The 9,524-nt window shown below is 39.2% G+C and overlaps 1 pseudogene; it reads left to right on the top strand.

Moving 5' to 3' along the window:
* The first annotated feature begins 5,079 nt into the window (after positions 1-5,079).
* Positions 5,080-9,093, top strand: LOC119913453 (annotated as a pseudogene).
* The last annotated feature ends 431 nt before the right edge of the window (positions 9,094-9,524 follow it).

Genomic DNA, 9,524 nt, shown 5'->3' with positions numbered 1-9,524 from the left:
AAACATAATGAACCTCTGTTAACACGTCTCCTCTTATTACTTGTGCATTTCTCCTTAAAATGCATATACAATGAGGAGAGAGGCTCACCTTGCAAACACAAACGACTAGCAACTCCAGTCTGGAGCGTCTGTCTCTTAATTCCAGCGCATGTTTTGTGCTGTGGCTGTAAAACTGCTGCAGAAGCTGGCCCTGGCCCTTACTGAGCATTCAGACCAAATGCAGAACCTGCTCCGGAGCAGCAACCTACATTTGAGAAACAACATACAAGCATCAACAAAGCATCAATACAGCAAGAGATCTACAACTGACTAGTAAGGGCAGCAATAAATATTAGTAGTCAGGGACTGAGATTGCTTTGTATGTAGGGATGGCAGAGCCAGGCGGCGTTTGTTGGAGGAGCATAGTGGCTGAGAAGAAGCTTGTATTATGGAGTTTAGGTAGATGGGTGCAGACCCAGTAGTCACTCTCCGTATGCAGCATTTGAAATTAGAAATGGTGGTTGGGAAGGTTCCCAAAGCCAGAGAAGTATTTCTCACAAGTGGTGGAGGAGATTGGTAGGAAAAGGTCCAGTGGGCTTGTAGTGGGATGGCTAAGGGTCAGGAGTTCTGATATCTCGCTCTCCGTGAGAGGAGTAAACGAGGAGAGTAAAGTGCCATTAACCTGGGAAGACAGAGTGAAAGCTTATTTTTCTCCTAGCAATGTCCAGTTTTGTATAAATATGAAGTAGCAGTCCCACAGAGCTCTGGGTGCACACTGAAACCAACAACTGATGATTAGAGAACAGCTCCCCTCAGCCAGGAGCTGTTGGCCAGAACAGATTCTGCCTGGTCCTCTCCACGGCATGTGCGCTGCACAGCTGTAGGATGAATTCAGGTATATTGCGACAGTTTTTGTAATTCTATCTTGTGATCTCGTTCTTGTCATGAATTTAAAAAAGTAACCCAACATATTTCTGAATTCCTCAAGATGTCTGCTTTCTTTATGTGAAGAAATGAAGTGTGTACAATATTTTGACAAAGCTAGGTTCACCATTTTGTTGTAGTTGACACAAAACTCATTTTCACGAACATGTTTGGTAATTTAGGTCACAGATTTATTAGTGTATTCCCTTGCTATTAACCCTATTGACATATAAACTTATTTCTTAACCATATATAAAATAAAAAAATTAAATATATGTCTAAGGTTACTTGATATTATGTATTAGCCTATCATTTGTTGTGATAGCTTAATTTATTTTTACATCAACAAATGTCAACAGGCTAGACTATTGATTAAGAAGTTAAAATGATTAAAGACTCCAACATGTTGTCAAAATTTATTTATTTATTTATCTGTTTCTTGGTGGCATTCTATTCTGCAACAGAACAGACATCAGAATAAAGTGAGTAGCAAACGTCTGCATGCAGCAGCATTGCTTCTTGATTAGACTTTACATGTTGCAGCACTACCACATTAAACATAGTAAACATTTGCTTTATTGTTTACCATCGTCAGAAGATTGTTGGAATATGCTAATTTGACCAGATGATAAGGCCTTCTACAGACGATGTGGGGGATTAGCATCATTAGTATCTCACTCTATCCACCTAAAAGTTACCTGTAGGTTACATGTCTGTGGTTTTGTGTTGCCACACATATGAGGTCCCAAATCAGGTTATATGAATCCACACTAGTGATAAATTTAATTCTATAGTCCCATTTTACCTGAAACATGCTGTCCCAAATTACCACAACACGTTTGGTAATTTAAAAATTGTAAACACAATTTCCAAATAATATAGTTGTATTTTGGTACACTATTCATGTTTTGTATATCATTTAAATCTACAGTATCTTAGTCATCAAATGTTTTACTCTTATATCAAAATCAAGTTGAACCTTATGGCGTTTCTATTAACTGTTGTGTTTTGGGATCAACTTCCTGTTTGATGCAGACCACACACCCCCATGATGATACATAAATTAAGTCATGTGACTTTGTGACTTCAGTTATGAGCATTCATAGCAAGGTCCTACCACCAATAACTCAGATTTAAACTTTTCAGGGGAGAAGTAAAATGCTGTTTTCTTATGCTGTCCTAAATTACCTGATGTCCCACGATACCTGAATTCAGCTTATTTAACTTAAATTAAAAGTATAGACTACTAACTTTACCTGATAAGCCTGCATTTAGTTTTGCGGGGATGCTCAGCAATGATATCAGCAGTCCATCAGTATGAATGATGACAACATTTCCACAGTCAGCTTCATGTAGGCAGAGAAAGAGGGAGAGAGAGAAAGGGGAGGAAAGAGGAGGAGAAATGGAGGCCAATAGAAAGGATAGAGACGAGACAGATCCTGTCATCTACTGAGACCATTTCCAATAAGACACCTAACTGTAGAGACCAGGAAGCACTGTTTGGACTCTGCTGTGGGAGAAGTGGCTGCTGGGAAATGTTTTGGTCAACTTGCTCTGGTTCACTGTGATGGCTTCAACACATGGAAATAAAATGTGTTTTATTAGTTTGGAGCTGGAAGTTGATGTCTGTCATTATTCTCCTTTAATCCCAGAAGCAAAGCAGATATTATTTTAGATGAACTGAGCTCATTCTAGCCGCCTCACTGTCTTCTTCCTAAATCTTTATTTGGACTGTTGTTTGGATGTTTAACACAGGGAGAGCATCTCAACATGTCTTTAGCACTTTTTGCTTCTCACAGTTTAATTTAGTTGTTTACATATGTATGTTTACCAAACTGTGTTTGTTTTTTTTTTGTTGTTTTTGTACAAACACAAACAACTCCATATTATTTGTTTCTTTATTTAATCTAAGTGTAATTTCTGCTGTTTTAGTGGTAGGCATGCTGCTGTTTAGGATGTGATTCAGAGCAGCTGTTTTGCAGCAGCTGCTGTGTGCTTGGCAATATGGATAAAATCTCAGCTAATAATGAGCTAAAGTTTAAAAAGGGGAAACATACAGCAGACTTTACTAACTTCTACTGAAACATGTTGGTCTGATCTGTTGTGACTGTCCCTGTCAGCTTCCTAGATGTTTACTGCACGCTCATTAGAATAAAATCAGTGAGGTGTTTTAGTGTTTGGACTGCTGCTATATTTTCTGTAAACCACCAGATGTCACTGTGCCGGCTGAGTTCAGGACCCAGAAGCATCAAATATTTCAGCAGAAACCAGAAGAAAGCCCAAAAGCTGCATGAAGCTCTGTTCAGCCCAATACTGACATACTGACATACTAAATACTGACTGGACAATCAGAATACTAGTTCTGATTGTCCTGATGTAGTTTTATTCTAATGAGCGTGCAGTAAACATCTAGGAAGCTGACAGATCCAGTCACAACAGATCAGACCAACATGTTTCAGTAGAAGTTAGTAAAGTCTGCTGTATGTTTCCCCTTTTTAAACTTTAGCTTATTATTAGCTGGGATCCAACAAGAACAAGCAGATTTCCTAAAATGTCAGACTGTTTCTTTAAATACCTCGGCTTTCTGCAGGGGACACTTTGGAAACTAGCAAACTGCATTTTAGGAAGATAAACTGCTAAAAGCTTAAAGTAATGACTTGATAAGCTGATATGGATCCCAGATATGTAGATGCTTAAGTTTTAGTTTAGTTTTATTTTTACAAATTCCTCTTTTAGTGTCTGTTGGCAGTCACTGTCTGGCAGCTGAGATGCAGAATAGTTTTGCATTTTCTGATGATCTTTATGAAAAGTCCCAGGAGGACAGAGTTATGTAATCCAAGACAGGTCACAGTCAGTTAATGATTCAGTTAAATAAACATTCAGTGAAATGAAAACATAAATCAGTGTTTCTCAATCTCTTCTAAACATAATAACTTGTTGTGGTTAGTTTGTGTTTTGGGGGCCATTTCTGCCTTTATTGCAGGAGACAGTAGAGACATACAGGACATGAGGACAGAGGGAGACGGGGCTGATATGATTTATGTGTACATGATGATTATTTAGATTTTATTAGTCACCAATTCAGCTGCTATAATCGTAACTCAGCTGCTGACGTCAAATTATTAGCTGTAATATGAACCTGAGCATCCACTGAATTTAACACTAACCTGCCATATTTCATGTTGTTATATAGTAATAATAGTGCCCAATATGTAGTCTGCACGGGTCATTCCAACAGCATACTCCTGTGATGACAGTTGTTGACATTTCACATTTAGCCTAATGCAGGTTGTGAAGACAAGTAAACCAAGATTTCCCTCTTTGCACTACCTGTTCACTTTTGTGTCTGTATTTCTTATTTTATACAATTTTAGCAAGGTTCGAGTTTTAATCTGAGCTTCATGGGGGTCTCCAACATGGCCTACTAACTGAGGAATAAATAGGCCTAAATAGGGCTCAGATTATGGGTGTGACGACACAGTTAGGTCATGAGAACAAGACGAGAAGATATTTTAACAGTATTTTGAATAAATATTCGATGCTGAAATATATCAGTTGGGGGTGGGGGGGTCTTATTTTTTGTTTTCTTATCGTTTCATTTGTTATTTAACATTTCGTTGCTGCAAGCTGTTTTTCAGACAACTAAATGACACCTAATGTCCCGCCCCCTCCAGGCAGTGATTGGTCATTTCACAAAAAGTGAACCTATTTCATAGCGCCCAGAGAACCTGATATGGAGTGGGCAGAGGAGATTACTGTAAAAATTCTATTAAAAAAAATCTGGTCCTCACTCATTTCTAAACCCTGGCTTTGGCCCTGCTTGTAATTATTTTCTTATTTGAATAAATAAAAGTTAAATGTAACAAATGTTGAGGAATGATGATAGAAGTGAAAGACAGCAGTTTGTGATTTGATATGATTGTGGTAAACTACAGGTACACTGTGTTTGTGTGAACTTCACCTCACAGCTTTAGTGATGTCACTGAACAATGTTAGGTAGATATTAAAAACCTGCTCCCTTTAATAACCTGATCTCTCAAACAGGTTTCACTCTGAAGAATGGAAGATTACAACATTTACAGCACCTCACAGACCCCCCCAACAACTGTTCCAACAACTGATACAACAATTGATACAACAACTGATAGAATATACCCTCCCGCCACCATCTTTGACATGTACGGTTTCCACACCCCCAACTCTCAGGACAACAGCGACATGATCTTCAACTACGAGAATGACAGCAATTTCACCTCCAACTACCAGAATCACAGCAGCATCATCTCCATCTACCAGAGTTACAGCTATACATTCATCATCAGTGTGGTGATATACATAATCTTTGCTCTTGGCCTCCCGTCAATCCTCATGGCCATCTATTCTCTTTATTCTATGGTATGTACATTCTGACAGAGTTATTTATTTCCTGTCTGTGTCGTGTGTCTGTCCTACAGTCTGTCTGTCTTTAAAGGATCTTGATCGGGTTTTCGGGTTAGGTCCTCTTGGGGTTTACAAGAATAATTAGCTCCATAATTAAAAATGTACATGAGGCTGATTGGACCCTAAACACATGTAGTTTACACGTGTGGCTCCATCCAGCCTTCTACACAACAGTAATACACTCACAAAGACACACAGAGCAAATGTTAACCATTTTGTTCTTTGTTGTGTTCTGCTTTTTCCCTGATATCAGGAATTGTTCTTTTTAAAAATTTCCTTGTTAATTGACATTTTGGTAACATTGTCTTTGGTCCACTTATGCAGAGAGAGACAGATAGGTTTATAACAACTGTTACAGTTTTTTTCAATTGCTAACCTGCATTGTCAAAATTTCACACACAGTCAGTGAAACATAGGTGTATGTGGACCAAACTGAATAATTAGGGCCCAAGCTCGAAAGTGCAAGGGCACCAACGAAAATTTGCACACACCTCAGATCTGGTGGAAAATCCAATGTTCTGCACTGATAGGGTGGGGCGTGGCCAGGGGGCTCAATAGCACCCCTAAACAAACAATAGGTTTTGGACAAAGTTTCTTTGATCTTCATGAGATGTTGTGTGATTAATGCTCTTATTACAAAGTCCACATATCAGCTTTTTTATGAGATTTCGCTCAACAGAAAGTCAGCCATTTTGCGCTTCCTGCATCATTTTAAAATTTTTAAACAGATATTGGAGGCCTTTAGGATGATCAAAGAGCCACGAAACTTCGCAGCCAGAGTCAAACTGGCAATGTTTCGATTTGATGTAATTTTTAAGACTGAGGGTGTCACGTTGGCTCTATAGCGCCCCCTAAAGCCTTTTTAGCCATGAAATGGCCAGGGATAGTCAATCCCTCACAAGACTTTAAACGCTCGTCAGAACAGTTGTTTTGTATTGGCTGATATGATTTGAGGGCCCTACAAAATTTCAAAAAAGCAGCCCCTGCAGTATGTTGTCTCTAGCTATATGAAATGTGGGGGGCCGATGTATCATCTCTAGGCTTAAAAATAAGTCTCCTGGAGCCATATCCTAAACCCAAAAGGAAGTTGGCCATTTTGAATTATTTACGAACTTTTACCCCGTTTCCACTCTCCTAGAGCTTTTACACTATCTACTTCAAATGTGGGTAGCACCATCTTTAGAGCCTTGTGATGTTAAATTGCAATGCTTTTTTTGATTGATCAAACGGTGCGTCAATGGCGTGCCGTTAAATTGATGTCACGCCATGTAAAAGGAAGTAGCATATAAATGGACTAGACATGGTCTGATATGTCCCAAAATTCACAAGTAAACCTCTTAGAGACTTACATGTTAATATCCAGTCATAGTGATAGAGCCACTTACGGCATCTGGAAAGTACGTATTAAAATTTATTTCTTATGCCTCTTTCATATTTTCACCCCACTTAGTACCTCAGCGGACCAAAATGTCCATAGTGAGGCTTTTATGCTCCTCATAACAGGTTGACCACATCCATCTTAAAGTTCTTGTCAAATGCTCTTGCCTTGGTGTCAGCTGGAGTGCGATGCAAGAGTCCCAGCTGTCGCTGCACCCGAGGCACGCATGGGGGCGAGGGCCCGCTCAACGCTGCTTGCAGCTTTAATTTTTCATTGCTTTCACACAAAATGCATTCAATGACTTTCTCCCAAAAATCCATGAACTCTTCTCTTTACTACTTCACCACCTGCAAAATACTATATATCAGCAGCACATTTTTCAAATGCTAACACACTGTCCAAAACTGTTAAAACACATTCAAAACAAAATGATTGCAAATATCCTGCATTTTTGAAGCAACTGGACAGATATATATATATATATATATATATAGAAAATAGCTGAACATTTGCGTACATTTCATGTTTCTGTTTATGTGCATACAGAAATGTGTGTAATGTTTTTAATGTGGTTTTACTGTAAAACTGCACGCTGAGTGGAAAGCAGAATTGGTTCAAAGGGTTAGTACATCACTTACAGGCTGTGGTCATTGTGTCTCAGGTACCAGTGTTACTGTAACTGTATTGCATTACAGTACTGAAATTTCAGGAAATTCTTTCATAAGCTAATTACTGAAGATTATTGCAGGAAGAGCAAATTTCTGTGTTTCTGAGTCATTCTTGTTTTAAAAGATTTTTTCAATGTGTCAGTTTTTCAAAACATCTGTTTTAATGTTTTAAAAAGCTTTGATAAAATTTTATGGCCAGTGCCAAGTGTACAGACACCAGGGTCTTCACTTCCCCTCTAATGGTTTCATACCACAGTAGAAGACAATGAGAAAGAGCTCACACATAGTATAAATACGTGTATAATAAACAGCTTGTTAAACTCTGTGTTACTTGAACATTTTTCAGTGTGCTTCTAAGTTTCTTTGTGTGCTCCCTAAATTTTTTCATTTAGGAATCCGGATTTTTTGAATCTTTTAATGCAGCTTATTATCATGTTTGATGTTTAATCTGACAGGTGAAAAATTGTGTGACCTCAGTAAATCCAGTGAAAACATAATGAACCTTTGTTAACCTGTCTCTTATTTGTGTGATCCTCCCTAAAATGCATATACAATAAAAAGAGAGATTCTCACCTTGCAAACTCAAACAAATGAGTCTCAAACTCCAGTCTGGTGCATCTGTTTGATAAATCCAGCTCATGTGTTTGAGCCAGAACGCTTCATATCTGTTGCTGAAAAACTGCTGCAGAAGCTGCAGGAAATCTGGTCCTTAGTCTTGTTCCTGCAGTGATTGGCCAGTGGGTCATATCTGAGATTCCTGTTTGATGAAAAAGTCAGAAATGGCTCTGACTGCAGCTGCTGGGCAGAGCAAGATGACAGATTTGGGAGGAGGTGGACTTCACAACATGTTTCCAACTGCTTGTTGACTTTTACCAATGTTTTCCGGCAGGTGAGAAGTGATCATGTTGCTCCCATCTACGTCATCAACCTTCTCATTACCGACCTGATTCAGCTCTGCTACATGATCGTTCCTGTGGTTTCAAATGTGAATAGGACTATACGTATCATCAGTTCTATTTACCTCTCTGGTCTGGTTGCCAGTGTTTACTTCATGGTCTGCATCTCCCTGGAAAGGTATCTATCTGTCTATCCAGTATGTGTGGAGCTCCTTCTGTGTCTGAACATTATATTAGTTTATAACTCTGAAGCTCCTCAAAGATTTTGTGTCCATCTTGTATTACAGGTATTTGGTCATCGCCCACCCGCTGTGGTACCGCTGCAGACGAACCATCAAGAGCTCTGTGGTGGTCTGTGTCCTGGTCTGGGTCCTTTCTCTTGTATATGGTGTCCTTTACTATTTCATTGCTGCTTATGTGGTCAGGTACATAATCTTTGCCATTCTCCTCCTCCTTCCCTTCCCACTGTTCATATTCTTCCTGACTGGGACCCTCAAAGCCCTGTCTGCTTCCATCTCGGTCCCCTCTGATGAAAAACGACGAATTGTGGGAGTTTTGGTTCTGGTGCTGCTTATTTACACCCTGCTGTTCCTGCCCAAATCATTTTGAACCTGGATGTAAACTCTAACGTGACCCTCGCCCACCTGTCTCTCATCTTTGTTAGGTTCAGTCCTCTTGCAGACTTGTTCCTGTATGTGTTCATGAGGAAAGGGACCATAGACAAGCTTTTGGCCTCTGTGTGTTGCTGCAGAATGGACAGCAATGATATCAGCAGTCCATCAGTATGAATGATGACAACATTTCCACAGTCAGCTTTCATGTAGGCAGAGAAAGAGGGAGAGAGAGAAAGGGGAGGAAACAGGAGGAGAAATGGAGGCCAATAGAAAGGATAGAGACAAGACAGATCCTGTCATCTACTGATAGAGAGTCATAGCTCTATTGAGCCATGTGTTCCGATAGCCCTTCTAATCTATGTCCTATTTATCAGATTGATCTCAGTTTGTACATGTTAACAATGAATCCTCCATGCACGCCAAAGCTAGTCATGATGGGAATTATTGGGTCACCTTACCTATATGAATAGTCTTGTGAAAGTTATTTTTATTATTATTAGTAGTAGTACTGTTAATGTGAGCTACAGTATAGAAATAAAATTTAACTGAATTGAAATTGAATTGATATGATTTCCAATAAGACACCTAACTGTAGAGACCAGGAAGCACTGTTTGGACTCTGCTG

Source organism: Micropterus salmoides, unplaced genomic scaffold, assembly GCF_014851395.1.
Source record: "Micropterus salmoides isolate LMB-PRFRI ecotype aquatic unplaced genomic scaffold, ASM1485139v1 Ms_hic_scaffold_2, whole genome shotgun sequence".
Taxonomy (NCBI): domain Eukaryota; kingdom Metazoa; phylum Chordata; class Actinopteri; order Centrarchiformes; family Centrarchidae; genus Micropterus; species Micropterus salmoides.
This window is presented reverse-complemented; position numbering and strand designations above follow the sequence as displayed.